General features: G+C 31.8%; 1 protein-coding gene across 7 annotated transcripts in view; it reads right to left on the bottom strand.

Annotated features, from left to right (window-relative positions):
- The window catches only part of LOC145241553 (uncharacterized), an 811,530-nt gene that overhangs the window by 394,911 nt on the left and 394,219 nt on the right, over positions 1–22,400 (bottom strand). Inside the window, exon 3 of one of the 7 annotated variants that reach the window (XR_013862578.1) lies at positions 8,693–8,865. The exons of the other annotated variants lie outside the window; for them this stretch is intronic. The gene's annotated coding sequence lies outside the window, so the exon portion shown is untranslated. Of the gene's footprint in view, positions 1–8,692; positions 8,866–22,400 lie in introns of those variants that run through there. 7 annotated transcript variants of the gene reach the window in all.

Here is a 22,400-nt window from a genome sequence, read left to right as displayed (position 1 = left end):
GGAATAGTTGTCCGAAACGTCGTGAAAAAAATAAGAAAAGGATGAAGCTAATAGTCCGCAATAAATAAAATTAGGTAATAAGACTTTCAGAATCTTATTCTAATATCTTTTATCCCTAATCACTAACTCGTACTCGATAACTCGACCTAGTAGAAATAAGCTCTATCTCTGTTTGTTTCCGTCTTTCAATTTCTGTTGATTTACTATCAAATGTACCAGGGATTAGAAAGAATCAAAGAATAAGAACAGTATATGAAAAATAAAAATTACCATCGAGCGAAAGAGAGCGAGATTGTCTTTTTGATACTCTTTTGTGATGAGTCCTAATCGTTTTTCGATATGACTGTCTCTCCAGCGATTCACCGCCATCCTACTTTTGTATACGTTCAAACCTATTTAATCACACATACGCATCATATATATATATATATATATATATATATATATATATATATATATATATATATATGCAAATATAATCAGTCTTTACACGTCCCGTTGCATCTCTTCTATCAGACTTTATCTGAGGCCGAGCTCTTGTCAGTCTACTGGTTATTCGCAGCAAAGAACACTCGACCGACCGCTGGACTCCACATAGACCATATCACTCCTAGAGATATTTCGGCACCCGGCCAACAGGCATTCCCAGAGTACATTATCCAAAGCGATCCCTCACCGAGCAGATCACTCGACTGGATGCATAAAACTAATAGCCATAATAGAAGCACTTTCATTTCTTTCTACTTGGTCAGAGAATAAACCTCTTTCAAATACAGTAGACGCTATTGAAGTAGTCAAAGCGTGCACAAAAAATACATTAGGTTTTGTCGATCTCCTGCATCTCTTTTACACACACGCACACACACACACGCACACACACAATATATATATATATATATATATATATATATATATATATATATATATATATATATATATATATATATATGATTTCTGCTCTTATACTGCACTAAACCTTTTGTCTTCGGTCAGGGATTAGACATCTTTCATGACTGAAACAATTTTTATTTTTATATTTATTTTGTCTCTATCCAATGTGCTTTTTGTAGGAGGTGGGAGGAAGGCGATTTACGACACATAAAAACCGACATTGTATCTAACTCTGCTCTTATAATGTTGTAAATAAATAGGTACAATACATTTATTTGCAATTTTATTATTATTATTATTATTATTATTACTATTATTATTATTATTATTTAAAACTATCGCCATTGTTATTAATATTTTACTATATTTACATAATTATGTTTTATTTTTATTCAACTCTTGCTATTATCATGATGATAACTATTAATAACATTATTTTTATCGTTCAACAAATTTATCCCAGGTTCTACCCATTTATTACACATAAAACACTTTTGGATCTCTTTTTTGTCGTGTGAATTAAATGCTAATATATTGCAAAAATGTTTTTAAAATAAATAAAATACACATTTGTTGCGAGCGTTTATTGTACATATCGATATCAATCAAGTCTCTGTTCTCTGCCGTTTGACACAAAAATGCTTATACGTTGTAAGAATTTTCATAAATTATTAAAAAAAAAAAATCAACATTCTTCTTCCAAGACGGCAGATATAATACAGGTGAACTCTACCAACCATTGTTGAAAAAAAATTGTTTTTAAACGCTGTCCAAAATACAAATTTCTAGATTCTTCTCAACGTCATTTTTTACCAAAAGCAGGGGACCGCTTGAAATATAAAAAAGTAAAAAAATATATATATTAAATAAAAGAAAGGGTTTTCAGACTTAAACCGACCCTCAAACTATTAAAATAATTATTCTGGAAGAATACGTAGGATTTTACTATATATATATATATATATATATATATATATATATATATATATATATATATATATATATATATATATATAGTTAATTCATTTTGCACATAAAATAATATACGAAAGTATGAGTTTGTACGTAAACTTTAATGGTGTACTTCAACAGTGTTCAATACTAGGTAATAACTTATGAAATATATATGGCAATTAAGCCACGCAGAACATTCAACGTTTCATCCACACTAGGGTTCATAAACCTAATAAACCCAAGCGTGGATGAAACACGGACCATTCTGTGTAGCTTAATTGTCATATATAGTATAACCCTTACTATCTTTAATATATTTATATATATATATATAGTGTATATATCTATATATAGTGTATATCTCTCTATATATAGTGTATATATCTCTATATATAGTGTATATATATATATATAGTGTATATATATATAGTGTATATATCTCTCTATATATAGTGTATATATATACATAGTGTGGATATATACTATGTATATATATATAGTGTATCTATATATGTATATATATATATAGTGTATATATATATAGTGTGTATATATAGTGTATCTCTCTCTCTATATATATATATAGTGTATCTCTCTCTCTCTCTCTCTATATATATATATAGTGTATCTCTCTCTTTCTATATATATATATATATATATAGTGTATCTCTCTCTCTATATATATATAGTGTATCTCTCTCTATATATATATAGTGTCTCTCTCTCTATATATATAGTGTATCTCTATATATATATAGTGTATCTCTCTCTATATATATATAAATAAATAAATATATATATATATATATATATATATATATATATATATATATATATTAGATGTAGGCGTCGTTGACTTGGTTTAAAAACAGCTTACAGAAAATGGACTGTGATTGATGAAAGTGTGATAGGTTATTAGAATGATGGAGTTGTAAAGAAATAGGTTTTCATACTCAAATATACTTGGACCAAATATGATGAACGTAAAGAATTGTTGCAAAAATATATTTTTGATATCAAATTTGTTTCCATTCGTAGCCAAGAGTGACCAACAAAATGATATTTCCTTACAAAGACAAAATGTTATATCTATAATAATATAAACATACAAGAAATAAATGTTACCATAGTCAATAAAAGTTACTTTTATGGTAGAAAACTTCATTGGTTTGTATTTTTAATAGTTTGTAGTATTTATTTTTTAATTCAATGACCGGTTTAAAAAGAAAATGGCAGCGACTTTGAAATGGAGAGCCCCGTTTTCAATTTGAAGGAGGGACACATGAGCATCATGTGTTAACAATTCAAGAGAGTTCCGTCAACGCAAGGAATATTTATAAATATATTTTAATGTTTTCCATTATTTTCTGCTTGAGAAAAATTCGATTATGGCATGTGTAGTTTATATAAAAATTCATTTAAGTAGTAATCGCCTCAAATCGTTTTAATTTCGGTTCGCTAAAATTATTTCAAGTAAAGGGCATTAAAAATTATTTCAAAACTAAAAAAAAACATGAATTGAACTGTTATTGACTATTATAACATGTAATTCTTGTATATTTATTTTTTCGGATAGTCGTTTGTTGGCTTTTCTGCTAAACACTCTTACTAAATAATATCGAGGAAATATCGAAAAACAAAGAAACAAAAACAGTTTCGCAAAATAATGAAGCTTTACTTACTTTAGTAAAATAATCCGAAATAGCAAAATGGGATATTACAAAAGTAAATACGTAATTACTTTAGTTTTTTTAAATCAAAGAAACGATATAAATATGAATAAGAAGAAAATGGCGCCCCTTTTCAAGCAGAACAGCTTCGTTTCAGTTTTATAGTATTGAACGGTGTAGTATTGCGCCGTCGGATAAAGGGCTGTAGTATTGTAATATAACGAACACACAGAAAGAGTTGTAATCAACTGAACCCCTTCTAGTACACTGACAAAAAAAAGATTAAACAGATATATAAATAAAAATAAAAAGGTTATGTAATTTTTTTTCAAAAAGAAACGTGACCACGTGAGCAGGATTTTATTCCTTTTCTGACAGGATAATAAATAACGTTCTTATTTTTTTATTATTTATCTATTTTCGAAAGAGTGACACATGCAAGTGGAGAAGGAAAAAAAACAGTGTTATGTAAAATTTGTGCCGAAGATTGTCAAAAGTTCCGACTTTTTTTTGTTTTCACTTTACTATGAACGTAAATTTATGAAGTGAATTTATTCGACACCCAATGATTCAACTAAAAAAACATAAATAAAAGCAAACGTGAATTTAGATTAAAGTTAAGGTGTTATTGTGGACCTTTACCCCTTTTAAAAAATCTTGTTAAACTTTGTGACATATTTACATTCTATGGAGGTCAGACGCGAACGCACATCCCACAATTTTATTATACCATCCCTATTTAAGTTGAAACATACTTATCAAAGTATTCTAATGTACATCTATATAAAACCCCTTTGTAAACGTTTTTTTTATTTTTTTTATTTCCATACTTTATAGGACAGGCGCGAACGCAGACCCCGCAATTTTTATGAACCACAGTTCTGCCAGATCAAAATACCCATTCCCGATCCTCGATACATCTTCTATCATTATATGTAATCAGTTATTTTTAAAATATTCGACCATATTGGAGCTTAATCGTGACCAGACACACACAAAGCTTTATATATATATATATATATATATATATATATATATATATATATATATATATATATATATATATATATTGTTGTGTCGGTATCAATAACAATACGAACGCAGAAAGTAAAGGTAAAACAAATATATTAAGACGAAAACATAATACATCTTTACAAAGGAGCAGTTGTACTCCAGTTGGAATATTGTCCGACAGAGGGCGTGTTAAAGTCTTCCATGGAGCAACCGGCACATGCGTCTTGCCTATTTGTCGTTCGAAAACAGCTATCCGGTGTTGCAGACTTGATGCCTTTATCTATATCTTGTTAATCCACGTATGCTAATTAGTGGGCGTCTTCACAACATATATATATATATATATATATATATATATATATTATGAAAACCCGTTATTGCAATACATCGCGTAAACATCAATATTTAACTCGAAATAATTATTTCTTAAATAAGTACGTACTTCAGAAATAAACTTGAAACAAGTACCTCTTATCTCAATAGCCTGTAATCAATGTTAATTTCACTCGTCAGTTAGAAATGTCAGGCTGACACGCAGAGCTTCAATACCTCTCCGAGTCAATAGATAAGCATTGTATAATGTAATTATGAAGTTTAACTATTTTTTAATGGTTAGATTATGATAAAGGGCAATAAAAGTTACTCAATAAAAAAATAGTTTGCTGATAATAATCTGTCTGGTGAATCTTTCGATATCTTGTTCTTGAAAGTCAAGAAAACAGAAAGACACACGCAAAAAAGAAGAAATAAAAGACGGTTCTTATTCTATTTCTGCGTTATTGTCTGTCGTCCTGTTCTCGTGAAGGGAATCAATATTACTGATCAATAATCGATCGACCCGCATCGTTCATCAATGAGGAGCTATGGAGGCCAAATGAATGAAACTAGGAAGTCGATGAGCTGCTCTGCGAAACCAATCGAAAACGCCACGTCAGTTCAGGAGAACTACCACCAAATTTCTTTCCTATTGTTGGTCTATAAAAGCGCACAGATATGAAAAGGCAGTTTTAGTCGGTGTTTTGCGTTTTCGATACGTTAATTTTTCTAAAATATACACAGAGTGAAAATGGTAACTAAGTATATATATATATATATATATATATATATATATATATATATATATATATATATATATATATATATATATATATTATACTTATTGAATACCTACAGGCACTACCGTTTCATCGTTTCGGTAATCATCAGTACCACGACTGAAACCGTTCAATAAATTCGAACCCGGCAACCGAAGGCATGACTGGCTTCATTGTGAAAGATCTAATCCATTCGGCCAACATAAACCGCGGGAAATTCTGTTGAAATTAGAACATTATTTAATGTTTTTTACGTCTATGAAAGTGATGTTTTCATTATATGAGGATCTGCGCACATGAGCTAAAATTATCGACGTTATTTCAACTAAAAGTCCTCAACAATAATAGACGAGTTCTCCCTCTCTCTCTCACATTATATATACATATATATATATATATATATATATATATATATATATATACTGGGTTAAGAAATTCCAACGAGAGAAAGGTGTATATTAAAAAAAATTCATTGTTGGTTACCACCCCTTATATATATATATATATATATATATATATATATATATATATTATATACATATATATATATATATATATATATGTACATTGCGTAAAATAATATTACCGATATATGCCAGAAAGTAAATATTTAGTCCAAATAGCTGAGCAGTCATCGTTACATAATTGACTAATACATGCTTGTAATCGGCTTAAGGTAGGTTTGTTTGTAGCCGATTGTTAGATGCTAAAATGTTAGCGTTTGACGTATCAATCGACGTCGTTTTAAGGCTGCTCTAATTAACCTTATTTACGCCTCACAGAAGGTGCCAGGATAAATTCATACTCATTAGGTAAACTAATTATATTATTAAAGATGCAAACTATATTTGAGCATTTGAAACTTACGAACAAAAAAAAGAAGAGTTTAGTCATGAACATTGTATCAGCGATCTGAATTATACTTAATTGTATATGATTTTCTATATTTCAATCAAATAGTTATATCTGATATTATATGAAGTGTTTTGCTACTACAAAGCTAACACTTATAATGTTCGTATAGTCATAATCCCTGTTGCTGAAGACTAATAATATTTACATTGATGGTTCGAGTTAACTTAAGCGAGGTTTGTCTGGGGAATAGTTAGTTTCTCAACCATTTCCAATTTTTTTTTATTTTATTCTTATCAATAGTATTATTATTACTACGAAATCTATTGTTATTAGCTATAGATTTAAAAAAAAGCAGGGAGAATAAGCTTGGCAGAAATAAGACAGGATGGGGGAACGAGATGTGTAAAAAGATAGAATATGGAAACGACACATATAAAAAAATAGTTTGCCAGGGATATGGAAATAAGTTTTTATCCAAACTAGCAGAATCCGTGGATATTCCACGGTAGCTGAATATTTTTAATACAAACCTATATATATATATATATATATATATATATATATATATATATATATATATATATAAAGGGTAAAATTTGTGTGCGTATAGGTTTTCATATCTCGCTAAAACTTCCGACACACGCGACGTATCCTCAGGAAACTGGTATCGCTTTTTAAGCCCGATCCTTCGGACAAGGATAAATATCGAAAAATTAGGCAAAAACATTAATTCTATCACCCTCAACTCTGTACAAATCACAAGAGAGCAAGAAGCTATCTATCAAAGTGATATTGTTTTACCGAAGAAAGTTCTACAAATAGAATCGTTGCATGAACCGTCAAAATGAGGGCACAGCTTAAAGCATCCATGGACCATTTTGAGGTGGTGAAGCGAAAAGCCAAGGCCGAGAACACTGCCAGTTATACCCGGACCAAGGAATTTGTCGAAGAGTTTAAAGCAATCATTGGTGAAACTCCCCAGTTTCCATTCGGTAGCTTCCCAGAAATTTAGTCGTTTCACATAAAATAGCGAATTCATGTGTGAAGGGGTGCGTGTAGTGTAGGTCCTATAGGCGCCAGAAAAGCAAGGCCTTTGCTGAGAAGACCAAAAATCCCAGGCTAATTTAGTGCATCATGTTGCAAAACTGACGAATCCCAAGTAGACAAACTGACTTGGGCTCTTTGAAACTAAACAGGTGCACAACAGCAAGGACCATCGCTGGATTGCGACGAATAACAAGGACGTGTTCAGAGTGATGAAATCAAAGTTTCCAGCAAATGTTATGGTCTTTGGTGTTGTTTCGACTGAGGGCCATATTATGCCACCTAATATCTTCAAAATATGTTGGAATGCCAATAATTTAATGTATTTGGATGTGCTGAAGAGCGTGGAAATCTGGTGCAATCCGGTTGCTACTGGTAGACCTTGCGTGTGGCAGAAAGATTCGACTTTGACCCACAATTCCAGAGAGACTCTAGCTTGGCTTAAGAAGAAGTGCTACGATTAGGAATCTTTTTCTCACTGGTCCGCATTTTTCCCCGAACTTTATATGTTAAACAACTTCGTAATGTCATGCTTCGAGAAAATCAGGAACATGACATCGCACGCCACCAAAGCCAGCCTGATCACCACCATACCAAGACTTTCTCAGGCGTTGTAGAAAAAGAATGCTTCAAGTTCCAGACCTAGATCGAGGCGATGATTATGGCTGAATGCGCCCATATTGAGTTGATGTCAGTTCTGCTACATAATCAAGTTTCCTGAATTGATTTCTTTTCAGTAAAAGATGCAGTTTTGTTTTGGTGGGGGGTGTAAATTAAATGGTCGACCCTGTATAAACGTTTTACAAATTAATTTCGTTCAGACAATAATTTTAATTCTAACTAATAATGTAAGACTAGAGGTCTATGTGCTCGATGTCGACAGCCGGTGGTAAACAATTCAGTCAACTGATTCGCGAAGTGTAGATTTGTTGACCAGTTTCCATTTTCAGGACCACCATAACATATCTATTCCTACACTCACTTATAATGGTTGCATAATAATGGAGCGACAGCGTTGATATGTACACGTATTTTTGTAATGTTTCAAAATCATATATATATATATATATATATATATATATATATATATATATATATGTATAGCTTTGTGTTTGTGTATATTATATATTTTTATAGAAGTTATATTTACTACAATACTTCAGTAATGCTTAATAGTGTATGGCAAAATATATTTTTACTAATGTATGCTATTTTTAATCATTGAACTATGATGAAATAGGTTTTCAGAAGAATATAGCTGTTAGTTACAAAACAAAAACAAACAAAAACTAAAGAGGATACTTACATAAAAGGAAACAGATTACTATTAAAGCTGTACTTACCTAGAAGAGAGAGAAAAAATTATTATTTTACGTATATTTATCATGATAGTTATACAAAATTTAATTTAAAAAGAATAGCATTATAATTCATGATAAAATTACAATGTAAAAATGGTAGCAGTAAATTGTGACCTGGACTGTAATAACAGGAACATTGGTAACGGTTACTAAAATCTAACATTTAAACTTGGTCAAATTTTTAACCATTCAATATAATCATGTGTGTGTATGTCTACGGGTATATAGACACACACACTTACATATAATGGATCGAGAAAGTAGTTAAATACAATAAATAAGTAATAATAATATTATCGTCTGTGTGTTTATGTGTCTGTACATTTCTTTAATAAACTACTCTGTCAGTTTTCAGTCTACAGACACGAGATTTGACATAAAAGGTATTGGCATTTCGAAATAAAATTTGAAATCGGTTTTCGGCCACACATTTGTCTGTCAAGGGGTCAAATAGTTCAGCGATTTAACCCTTGAACATCCTACTAAACTCATCCCCAAATTCTGAATCTAACCACTTAAAATTTTAGATGTAGGTTACTTGGGCAGGGATCAACCTATGTATTATTATTTGAGCCCAAACTATAAATGTTAATGGGTCAAAATTGTGTTACCTGGACATGGGTCAAACTTTTTAATATGCACACACATGCACAAAAATGTAAGATTATACATAGAGCTCAGGCAAAGCCGGGCTGAGCTGCTAGCAATAAATATAAAACTATGTACAAAAACAATCCTTTAATATATCCTTCATATTAGTAAATAAATACGATTTTTCTCATTATTGGGAAAATCAACATAAATAAACTTTTCGCTATGAATATTTATCTGAATTTATTTCGAATGTAGATATAGTTTATCAATAAGTGTTGAGTTATTAAACTTCGATGGGATTTGTAACGTCGTAATTTAAAATTTAAGCGTATTACATATATAATTGTTTAGCACATTTACTTCCTTTAAAGATTTGTATTATTAAAGATATATTCTTATTATCTTCTTTGTATATATATATTTTTTCTTTAGAAATATATTTTCTTATAATATATATATTTATATATATATATCCTTATTTAAGAAGCTCAATGTAATTACAGAGAAATATAGAGAATAAATGACAAAGTCATATTCCAAAATTAATGATGTTGATTGTTTTATAATTTATGGCTTTAATTCAGTTGACTTATACAATTCTTGACAATATCTGTTTCGTAGCACAAAATCAATCACTTAATTAGTATATCAATAAGTGATTCTGTTTTGCTCTTTACACCTAAGAAATAGCAACAATCAAGCCGTCAAAATGAAATGTAGAGTGATTTGACATTAGAAACATCCGAAAATTGGAAGATAAGCTGCAAATACCTTTATATTTTTCATTACGCCATATTGAATTTTTTATCAAACAAAGTCATTAAACCCAACTATTTGTACTAACAATTTTAATGAATTTATCAATCTTCTACCAAAATGTTCTATTTAATAATTAGTAAATATATTAATTCTTATTTGTGTATACATACTTATGAAAATAATATCAATAAATTATAAACTATTATACACGTTTGTACATACTAAACTAGACTTAAAACGATAGATCATTACGGTTTTCATAACTAAACAATCGATTTGAATTGGAAACCACACATAATTCAATTCTATTAGCTATTATATATATCTATATATCTCTCATCGTTTAATGCTGTCAGCATGTCGATATATTTAATTCTCGAAAACGTCGGTTTCATAGCGCGAGAAAATATCATATAATTATTTATCAATCTTTGAATATTTCCCGCTCTGTATCATCAGAAAAATAAGAACTCATTAACGTTAAAAGAAATAAAATAGAATATGGACATGATTACTTTGATCCGAACGGATTGGAAGAATATATGCAATTTTGTTTCATAATATTTATGCCATATTTGAGATATATCTGTGTGTGCGGGTTGTAAATTCTGTTTTAGAAGTGTTAATTGAATTTGAATCAAATAAAATACGCCTCAGGTGCACTTGAAAGGTGAATTACAAGGCAACATAACAAAAATAAACAAATGTATCAAAATTATGAATGTAACACAAGTGAACTATACGTTTATTTTCGTAATATTGCGTTTTAATTTGGCTTTCAAGTGCAGCTAGCGCGTATTACATATATATATATATATATATATATATATATATATATATATATATATATATATATATATGCGTGTGTGTGTGTGTGTGTGCATTGAAATTTATTGCTGAACTATAGAAAAACAATTGTACAAAATTAGGACTTTCATATGTTTTTATTTATTTGCCTTTTTCGCGACATCCCGCAAAGTTTCGTTGGCTATACCACATGTATAAATTAATACAAAAAAAATGAATCGTTATTCATTCATAAACAGAAAGGAAACGATTAGGAGAACAATAAAATAAAAGCAACGCTACACGAATACGAAACCACTGTTTACAATTCCTACCCTAACTTTGTATGAATGAACTTAAGATAGAATTTCATTAACAAAAACGTGCTCTTTACACCTTATTATTAGTGTCTACTTATTTCTGCCGTTGGTCATATTCTTCTTAAAGAATGAGAAAATAATATGACTGAAATACAGAAGCAGAGGCAGTCGATGAAGAAAAATAATACGCGTGCGAAGGACAAAAATAGTTCGAGGAAGTAGGAGAATTGAATTGGTTGGTGGCTTGAGCCAATGTAGTTCGGTCTTAGCTGTTAGACTAATGATTACGTCACGCAATCAGCTGGTCTTTTTCTCGTTTCAACTCGAAAACTGGGTTAAGCAGCTTTGTCGGGCCTTTGATAAAAGGCTGAAAACGTTCACTTCGTGTGCACCGAATCCGTGCTCCCCGGTGGATGTATTGAAAACGCAGCTGCTCACTTGCAGAGTGCATTGCTGTGATTCTGGTTAACAAGGAAATATGATGTGTGTGGGGGGTAGCAAGAAGGCGAGGATTAGAGATGGTGTCGTATGTGTTAAAATAGACAGAGAAGAAGCTGATACAGAGTGAAGGATTTGGCTTGAAAACGAATATGATAGAGATAAAGAGAATGTGTTGAAAGGGTCGGAGATGTAGAAGCAACGTTAGAGATAAAAGGAAAATAGAATGTGATAGGCTGGGTTCTTTAAAAGAAGTTCGGGTGTAGGCGCCAAGATTAAAGGGATGGATCTGCGGATGGATTTTAAAAGAAATAAACAGAGAGGTGGAGGGAAGATGTGAAATAAGGATTACATTAACGTAAACATTTCTGAAATAACTATTTTGGGTTAAAAGCAAAAGGGAAATAGAATATAAAAATCCGAGAAAGAAGGTGAAATGCGTAAAAAAAAAATGAAGAAAATAGGATGTCACAGAAGAAAAAAGGGTGCCAAAAGAAGGAAAATATAATGTCAGAGAAGAGAAAAGGATGTCAGAGAAGAGAAAATTATGTCGAAGCACAAGCATGTTGAAAAAAAAGTTATCGAAGCAGAATAAACATATCGAATAAAAAACCAAGATGTCGAACGAAAAATCAAGATGTCGAACGAAAAACCTAGATGGCGAACGAAAAACCAAGATGCCGACGAAAAACCAAGATGTCGACGAAAAACCAAGATGTCGACGAAAAACCAAGATGTCGAAGAAAAAAGATTTAATAATGTATGCAAGACGAAAAACCAAGATGTTGAAGAAAAAAAAGTTCGAAGGAAAAATGATGTCGAAATAGATCAAATATTTAGAAGAAAAAAGATGTACAAGAAGAAAAAAAGATGTACAAGAAGAAAAAAAGATGTACAAGAAGAAAAAAAGATGTACAAGAAGAAAAAAAGATGTAAAAGAAGAAAAAAGATGTAAAAGAAGAAAAAAGATGTAAAAGAAGAAAAAAGATGTCGGAGAAGGACCAAGATGTCGGAGAAGGACCAAGATGTCGAAGAAAAAAGATATATTTAATAATGTATGCAAGACGAAAAACCAAGATGTCGAAGAAAAAAAAAGGTCGAAGGAAAAATGATGTCGAAATAGACCAAATATTTAGAAGAAAAAAGATGAACAAGAAGGAAAAAGATGTACAAGAAGAAAAAAGATTTAAAAGAAGAAAAAATGTAAATAAAGAAAAAAAATGTAAAAAAAAGAAAAAAATGTAAAAAAAAAAAAGAAGAAAAAAAGATGCCGGAGAAGAAATATATGGATCTAAAAAGACAAAATGTAAGTGAGAAAATGTAGAAGAAAAAAGGATTAAGTTATATTAGAAGAAAATAGGTGTACAGGAAATTAAAAAAAAATATGTAAAATAAATACAAAAATATCGAAAAATAAAAACATGTAGAAGAAATAAAAAAAATGTAGAAAATAAGAACATCAGGAGAAACACAGCATGGTGTACTAAAAAAAGAAGAAAAATAAAAATAAAAGAAGAGGTGGAAAATTATAGGAATGAACTGATTTCTCTTTCTCTCAAGGTTAAAAGCTAACACACAAAGTGGGAAAATGAGATTTGAAGCAAGCGCCTTAGGAAAGCACTCATTTCGAAAAAGTGGGATGGTAACTAATGAACACCTGCTTTTTGTAAAATGTCGAAAATAAGGAAAAATAAACAAAAAAAGCAAACAAAATATGATGTGGAAAAAATGGGAAGGAGAACTACAAGAATACGAAGGAAAAGGCGAAGGAAAAAAACAATACAGAAAAAGAGAACAAAAGAAGAGGAGAAAAATAGCAATAAAATAAAGAAGGATATCCGCAACTACAAAATAAACGAAAAATATTTCTAAGAATTGTAGACTAATAAATTTAAATGAATAAACAAAAAATATATAAAACTGAAGAAAAAGGAAAAGAACAAAGAAAAACATCAATTAAACTGGAAGAAATAATTTGGAGTACAATATAAGGAAAGAATGTAACATGGAGAACGATCGAATGTGATTATTAGGTTACAAGAACACGAAGGAAATAAGATTGGATCGAAGAAGATGAAGACGTGAACACGGACTCTATAAACTATGAAATAAATGTGACAAAATACACCATACATCGTTGATTATAGATATACATAATAAAATATGTCAAATTGAGGGAAAGAAGAAAAAGAGGATAACGATGAAACATGAATGTTGCTCGATGGAATTCTAATCCATGATTATCTTCTGCAAACCATTTAATCCGTGATCAATTTTGTTAGCTGTGATCCAAATTGCCTACCCTTGTACCTCCGAGTTGTTTGTCTCTGTGCAAAATGCCGCGTAAACTTTAGTGATAGAAGGCCTTATCACTAAAAAATTACGTCACGCATGGAATATTAGTAAAACACATGTGTTTCACGGTAAGACTGTCATTAATAAATGGCAGCTTTCTTTTACAAAACCAATAAAAAATTTAAACGAGCATTGAAAATAGAAATAAAAAAAATAAACACTTTATACTTAAATTGAACTTTCACTATTTATTAAAAATGAAAATGAATAGTAAGTACTTCAATGTGGAAAGTTGTGAATTGTTTCCGGGACACAACAGTTTGTAAATAAACATTTAAGTTTCATGGATAAAAAAAAAATTATTATGAATATTATTTTTTAACCCTTTTAAAGCAGATAAAAAAAAAAACAAATTCGCAACTTCATCACCTCAAAAATGTGATTTCTAGATTTTTACTAGATATGGTGACAAAAAAAACAAACATTTTTTTAAGAAATCTGGTTTAAAAATTGTATTTGAAAACAGAGTCTATCTAACGTAAAATAAAAGCCAGTCACAAGCTTTGTTACAAGAGATAACCCGGGATGGAGTGATGATCAACAAATGTCTCACACTCCTATGTTTTATTGTCATGGAAATCGATCAAATAACATTTTGTTTTCAATTAAATCGATTGATTGACTTGTTCTAATTGGGAACCAATCACAATGCACGTGGGGGGAGTTTTACATGCCTTTCGTATCGACTAGGTTACAATATACTGTAGTCTGAATTACAGTGTAGAGAAACTATTGTTGATTTTATGAGATTATTTTTTATATATAAGAGCATGCCTTTAATTTAAAAATAAATCATATACCATGCTTCAATTGTGCTCTGAACAGAAACATGGATTTCGAACGCTCTCATATCATATCAAATAACATACTGTTTATTTTATACGCCTGACATTACTGGTTGTGCGGGGATAATAGCTTGAATTTAAGTTTAAAAATAAAAAAAATAAACTATCAATGTGAAAGTGTACGTTCAACAGAAACATGCATTTCCAACGCGCCCCTGCCATATCAAAGAAACTACTGTTGATTTTATATGCCAAGTCTTTCAGCTTCTGTGCTAATAAAACATCTCAAATACATTTGTGGTGTTAGGCTGTGTAAGGTGGTAACTTAGGTTAACTTTTCTGTCTTTCGTCGGATTATTTTGATTATCAATTCTTATCCAACACAAAACTCATCAAAAATCACTGCCAGGAATATAAATTACATTCACATGAAATTTCATAAAATCGTTCTAGCTGTTTTCGAGTCCGTAGTGAACAAACCTACAGATACACAAACCAAAAATCTTTTTACATCAAAAACATATGCTCGATGAAGAAAAGGAAACCAAGGTTTCAAATCAGGAAATGATGGAAAAGTTGAAGCAGGTCAAACATAAACAAACAATGCGTTTCCTGCTGTCAATGGGCATGCATTATTGAATAATACCAACAAAACGTGTTGTTATACAAAGTAAAATATTTGGAGTTCTTTTGATTATTCGAATTTCTGATTCTATTACAAGTCGAATAAGCGAAATAACACCAATCGTTTATTTTGTATAACAGCAACTTTTTTTTATTCAAATAACACCAAATATTGTAACTTATAAAAACTCCTACATTGGATAGCCTTTCGAAATTCAGTCAATGTGAATGCTAAAATAAAATAAAATGTCATTTTTGCTGATAGTGGTACTAATTAATTTCATTTGAATCAGATTGTTATTGGTAGACATTCGTTCTCGGTAGTGTATACGAACTTAGGGTAACAGTCCATGTCATTAACATACGGACCAAGACCAAAGTGCAATATCTGTTCTAATACTACATTTCATTTTTTGTTCTCAGTTAATAGAGGAGAAAATCCTTCACGGCGGAGACAATTTTTTTTTGTCCTTGACCGACATTGAAAATCGACCTTAGTGTCTTACTCTGCCCACAAGAGGAGGCAAGTAAATAAGAACGTCTTTGTCAGCGTAGCCTCCCTCTTGAGGCTGTTGTTGTTGATGATCATAATTCATTATGATGGGGGTTTATTTTGACAATCGTTTCCCTGTAATCTTTCTCTTGAGAATAATGTCTAGAATAATATCACCTTATAAATGAAACGGATCAGGTGAACGTTATGAACATTCTTAAGTACAGAGCTCCCATGAAACGAATTGATTACTGAGACTGTCAATACGTGCCGTTTATAACTTCAGCACCGTCTTCTTGTTTTAGACGCTGCGTTGCTAGAAGTATATTACTGACCACTGTTTTTCCTTTAATTATTGTCTACAATAATAACACAACTAAAAAAAACATGTTTAAAGATTTTATGTACATCTTTCGCCGAGGAATTTATTTATTTAGTTTGTTTTATTAGGTTGGTGCAAAATTAAATTTGTTTAGTTTGAGACTTAACTATATATAAAATATAAAGTTGTTTTATTTTACTTCAATCGAAGTTCTAAGATATCAAGGGGCCCACAGCCTGGGGCTAACACTTGAACTCTATATGAGATACATAGATATTCGAATGTTCCATTTAAGTTCTTTATCTCTCAAACACGGAGTTAGTAAAGAAGTTGAGACATAATTTTCCTCTCCTCAATTTTCATATGTTTTAGTTTATCTTTTGTTTTGGTCTCTTCGTCTTACTGGATTCCAGGACAAGAATTTATCTTGTCTGGTGGAGTATCCAGCTTCGTGCTATTACTTGAGGTAACATCACTTGGAGAAGGTGCACCATTCCTCGTAAAAACTAATGTGGGTTAGTCCTAGTGAAGAGATCTTATTTGGGCAGTGAATACTATGTGATGTTGAATATTTGGTCAGGGTTTACTTCTATGGAAAAAGTATCCTCATGCCAGATTGTTTTGGCAAACCCCTGCACAGAGAACCCTTAGACATAACGCTGAATGTGTGTGTGTCTGGTCACGAATAGGCTCCCACGTGGTTGAGTATTTTAAAAAAACTGACTACATATACTGATAGAAAATGTATCGAGACACAGGAATGGGTATTTTTGATCTGGCAGAAACGTGGTGCATTAAAATTGTGGGATCTGCCTTCGCGCCTGGTCTGGAAATATATTTTTTAAACGTTTACAAGTGGTTTTGATATCGATGTACATGAGAATACTTTGATAAATATGTTTTACCTTAAAAAGAGATGGTATAATAAAATTGTGGGGTCTGCATTCGCGCCTGACCTCCATAGAATGGAAATATGTCACAAAGTTTAACAAGGTATTTTAATATAGACCCACATAAAATTGTGATAAGTATTTCACCGTGAAAAGGTATGGTATAATAATTTATGGGGTTTATCTATTTTATTTTTACTTTCATTATATTTTGCTTTGGTTTTGATGTCCCCAATTTCAACCCAAGTTTACAACCCTTCCTTTTCATAACCTATCATACTTTCATAAATCAGAGTCCATTTTCTGTAGGCTGTTTTTTTGAACCCAGTCAACGACGGGTACTTTTGCTAATATATATATATATATATATATATATATATATATATAAACGACATTATTTTTGCACCAACAGGAAATGTATTAAAAATATATTCCGTTAATTACTATTCTTATATATTTAAAAAAGTCATACAATGTAAGTGTTACAAAAAAGGGTTGTCCCCTTCTCATTTAATAAGAGGGCATGCTATATAAGTGAACATTATATAAGGATAAGACTAGAATTGAACCCTGTAGGCAAGTATTAAGGATAATATATAATGGAATGTTAGAAATTAAACCATTTTTAATTCTATTAGAAATAATTAAATATTGTTTCTGTCGGAAAAAGAGTCGATTGTCCATTTTTTTAGAAATATGGATATTAAATATGTCAGTTAAATGAATGCACAATGCGACTTAAAATATATTAGTGTAAAAATAGGTTAGAATTAGAGTGAGGATACTTTGTTTTCTAATGGTGTGTTTGGACAATCATTTGCAAATCCACGTGAAGTAGTCACGTTGGTAAACACACTTCTGACATTATAAACAAAAGAGATTTCTCAATATAGGGATCGAAGTTAGAGTGGATTTCTCCTGTCGTCATTCTTTACAACAAAAAAAGGTAAATGTGTCTTTATCATCATCTTGTAACGGACTTGTGCAACCCTTTTGAGTATTATCTGCCCCCATACTACATCATAAGTGCAGTACCTCTTCTCTATATGTGGTAACAAGAATCATCCCAGTCTGATATAAATGTCTCGCCCTTATTATCGTCGTTATTCGTGCATTATGATCCCGTATAATATGTACCCGTTATATGTCCTAGATATGTTCCCCCTACGATACAACATTAGGAATGTGTTCGAACGTGTTCACCGTAGGATGTAATTTCATGTTGTTAATCATTTAACCAACGACAACCCTGGTATATTTTGCTTATTACATGGATCAAAACGATAACTGCCCATGTAAACTAAAAATTACGTCAAAGAAAGTTTCCAATACGGCATAATCACGTTGATAACCAGTTCCTGATAGATTATCGAAGTTAAGCAACGCTGAGTTTGGTCAGTACCAGATGTGTGACCATTTGAGAAGGTGAGGTGTTGTATGCACCGCGAAGGAAAAATGCCAAGTTGGAAGACGCGCTGTATACTCTTCTCTCGATGATAGGTGGTCCTGTCTTAAGCCGTTGTAGGCGACCCATCTAGTGATGGCACCACGATAAAAAATACCCTTTATAGTCCTGGTAAATCATCAAGTATTCAGATACGGACACTATTTTAATTACATTACAAAGTCGTTAAATCTCGGCTGCGGTCGCATGTTGCATTTTTTTAAAGATTCCAATTATATTGTTTAATTAAAATAATATGTAGGCCATTTATTATGAAATTGATTAATTGCTTACGCCATTAACATTTAATTGATGTTTATACTATACTATAACCAAATCCGCTGATAACATTTTATTCTGTTCATCGATATCTACAATCGCTCAACAATTTTCTCCGCACTATCTGTGTCTAGAGCAAAACGCAGATTCAATGAACAAACATTACTTCTTAATCCATCTGGCCTTTCAACTCTGCTTGGCAGGCCTGCTTTCCAGCCGACTACAATATGGTCGTCTTCAAGTGTAATGGAAACAATTTCCTGTTTAGTCGTCCCCACTAAATAACCAAAATATACTAAAATTTCTACAACTTACGATTACTATGTTGTTATCATGATGGCAAACGTTCACTCATTAACACTTATCCTCGAGAGGCTTGCAGGATTTAATAGCATGTCATTCTTGTGCGAACAGTATTGGGATACTGAAAGTAGTTGAAGTATTTTGGTATTTATACCTTTCCGCATTTAACCGGACGGTATGATATAGTAGCGCAATGTGAGTAGTTTCAATCCGACGATCCTGATTGACTAACACTCTGACCCATCAAAAATGCCTAGATAGCTCCATCGACAGGAGCACCTCAGGCAGGAAACAATAAACTTATTTCACAGGGAAGACTGGATAGCCATGGAAAGGAAGAGTTGACAGTTTAGAACTGAACAGTATATAAGCCGATTCTCAATTAAGAGGGAGGTTACCGTGGATCTGGATCCGAGGTAATATACAGGATGACAACGGGCATTATTGCACTAGAATACGTTCTTGCATACATAGATTTAATTGGAATAAATAAAAAAAACAGATAAGTATTTTGAAGGGGAAATTTAATAGTAACAGAACATATAGTATTATTACATAGGATTGAACATTTTCATATTAAAAAATAGCAGACAATAAAGAAATTAGATACGTTTAGAGGGAGAGATAAACAGAACACAATGACATATAAAGCAGAAAAACACACACCGATTATATAAATATATATGTGTGTGTGTGTGTGCGCGCGCTTACGAGAATGACACGTACATTCCATGCTAGGTAAGTGAATGTGATGAGGGGAATATATATAATCTTCTAAAGTTCATAATGGAAAAGTGATTTTTCACTGAGCCTACTTGAAGATGTATTGACAGTAAGACGCCAAAAGTCATTAAGTAACTTGATGAAAAAAACAACACTATGCGGTAAAAACAAAGCTCGGGCGCAAAATAAAGAAACCAGCGGCAAGAAACAATATGTAGGGAGATGAATTAAATGTTCCGATTTTAATAAAAAGGAGAAACAAGAATGCATATTCCTAACAAATCTTCATGTTTATAGAATCCAGCATTGGAAGTGTATGTCAAGAAAAAAAAAGCGGTCAAGTTTTTTAACATTGACCCCTATTATGACCCCTTAAAATTTATTGTTTTGGGCTCAAATCAAGTTAGTAAGTTAGATTCATGTTCCAAGGAATCTATATCTAAAATTTCAAGTGTTTAGACCAAAAATTGTCGGAGGAGTTTGGTAGAGTTCTCAATGGTCAAATTGTTGAACGTTGACCCCTTAATCGCCAAACTTCTGTCCGAAAACCAACAACATCGATTTTTCCAAATCTCAGTACCCTGTATATCAAAGTTCGAGTCTGTAGGCTAAAAATTGACAGAGTTATTGCGTAGGGAAATGTACACACAGACATACACAGACACGTTCACTTTTATAGATATACTAGCATTTCACCCCGGCGTTGTCCCGGTGTTTTGAGGTGTATGCTGGGCAAAAAAAGGTAATTTTTTTCTTTGACCCCGATTATGAACCATTACTTTTTTTTTTGGCTCACATCAAGTTATTAAGTTAGATCCATGCCCAAGAAACCCATATCTAAAATTTCAAGTGTTTTGACCAAAAATTGTCAGAGGAGTTTTATAGAGTTCTCAAAGGTCAAATCGTTAGACTTTTACCCCTTAACTGCCAAATTTCTGGCCGAAAACCGATCACATAGATTTTCCAAATTTCAGTACCCTGTATATCAAATTTCGAGTCCGTAGACTAAAAATTGACAGAGTTATTGCGTAGGAAAATGTAGACATACATACACACCCGTTTACTTTATATATATATATATATATATATATATATATATATATATATGTGTGTGTGTGTGTGTGTGTGTGTGTGTGTGTGTGTGTCCGTGGCTTCCTTCAGTCTTGACAGACTATGGATACCCACAGTAAGAATGTTTGCCCCTGAAATGTTTGTGGCAAGTGTTGTCAAATCTTCTACCACACCTTTCCTGAGTCGGCATTGCTGAATACCAGTGGCATGTGGAGATTCAGGAGGAGTAGAAACAACGCAAATATAAGCAGAAAGTACATACAGCGCATAGAATTTCCAAATGGTTACCCATCTGGTACTATCCAGGCTCAACTTCGGTGATATAAGGAGAACAAAGCGATTATGCCGTTAGTGTGTATATATATATATATATATATATATATATATATATATATATATATATATATATATATATATATATATATATATATATGCTCCTGATAAAAAACGTAAGGCCACCTGAAAATCTTTAAGAAAAAAACACTTTTTAAGGATATATTGGAAACTCCTCTCAATTAAGGTTACCAATAATACACCATAAAAGATTATGGAAAAAAGGATCATTCCAATCATGCGATTTACAAATTTCCATTGTTTTATAAAATGAGACATATTACACTCCATCACTATTATAACAGCAAACAGATAAACTGTATTTCAGTTCAGTTACAGATTATTAATTACTACGTAAAGTTTTCCCAATGCCTAAAGCGAGCAAACTAACCGGAGTTGAACGTGCTCTGTCTAGATTTCTGTAAGTACGGTGTGTTATAGCAAGTGAACGAAACTAATGTAAATAGCAGTAAAACTGTGATTTGCATGTTTCTAAAGAATAGTGAGAATTATGGAAAAGCTTTATTCATTGGAAGGCCCCCGAAAAAACTCTTCTGCATTCAGTAGAAAAATAAGACAGGTTCTTGTGAAAGAGAGGGGCTTTCTGTCTTGCCGTATTAAGGTGGTCACATCTTAATTGCAGTCCACGAACCATCTGACGACACTTACGAGAAAAAGTTACGGTGAATACAAGCGTAAGCAAATTTTTCGCCTGCTTTCACGTCACGCTGATGGCGAAGGGCTATCGTTTGTGTGTGTATGGGTGGTTATTTCAACATGGCAATGCGGTAATCCACATTGTACAGCAGATCTTGACCTTTCTGCAAGAAAATTAGGTCAATCTTTTGACACATTCTGTGTGCTCACCGGACTTGAACCCAATTGAAAACCTTTGGTAATGGATGACATGAGATGCTATCAAAGTGGCAAAGTAGATCCAACAAAAGAAATAAACTTTGTGTAACCGTCTGCATCAAAACCAGTGGAGCTAGAACTCA

Source organism: Euprymna scolopes, chromosome 20, assembly GCF_053919585.1.
Source record: "Euprymna scolopes isolate OS-2025 chromosome 20, ASM5391958v1, whole genome shotgun sequence".
Taxonomy (NCBI): domain Eukaryota; kingdom Metazoa; phylum Mollusca; class Cephalopoda; order Sepiida; family Sepiolidae; genus Euprymna; species Euprymna scolopes.
This window is presented reverse-complemented; position numbering and strand designations above follow the sequence as displayed.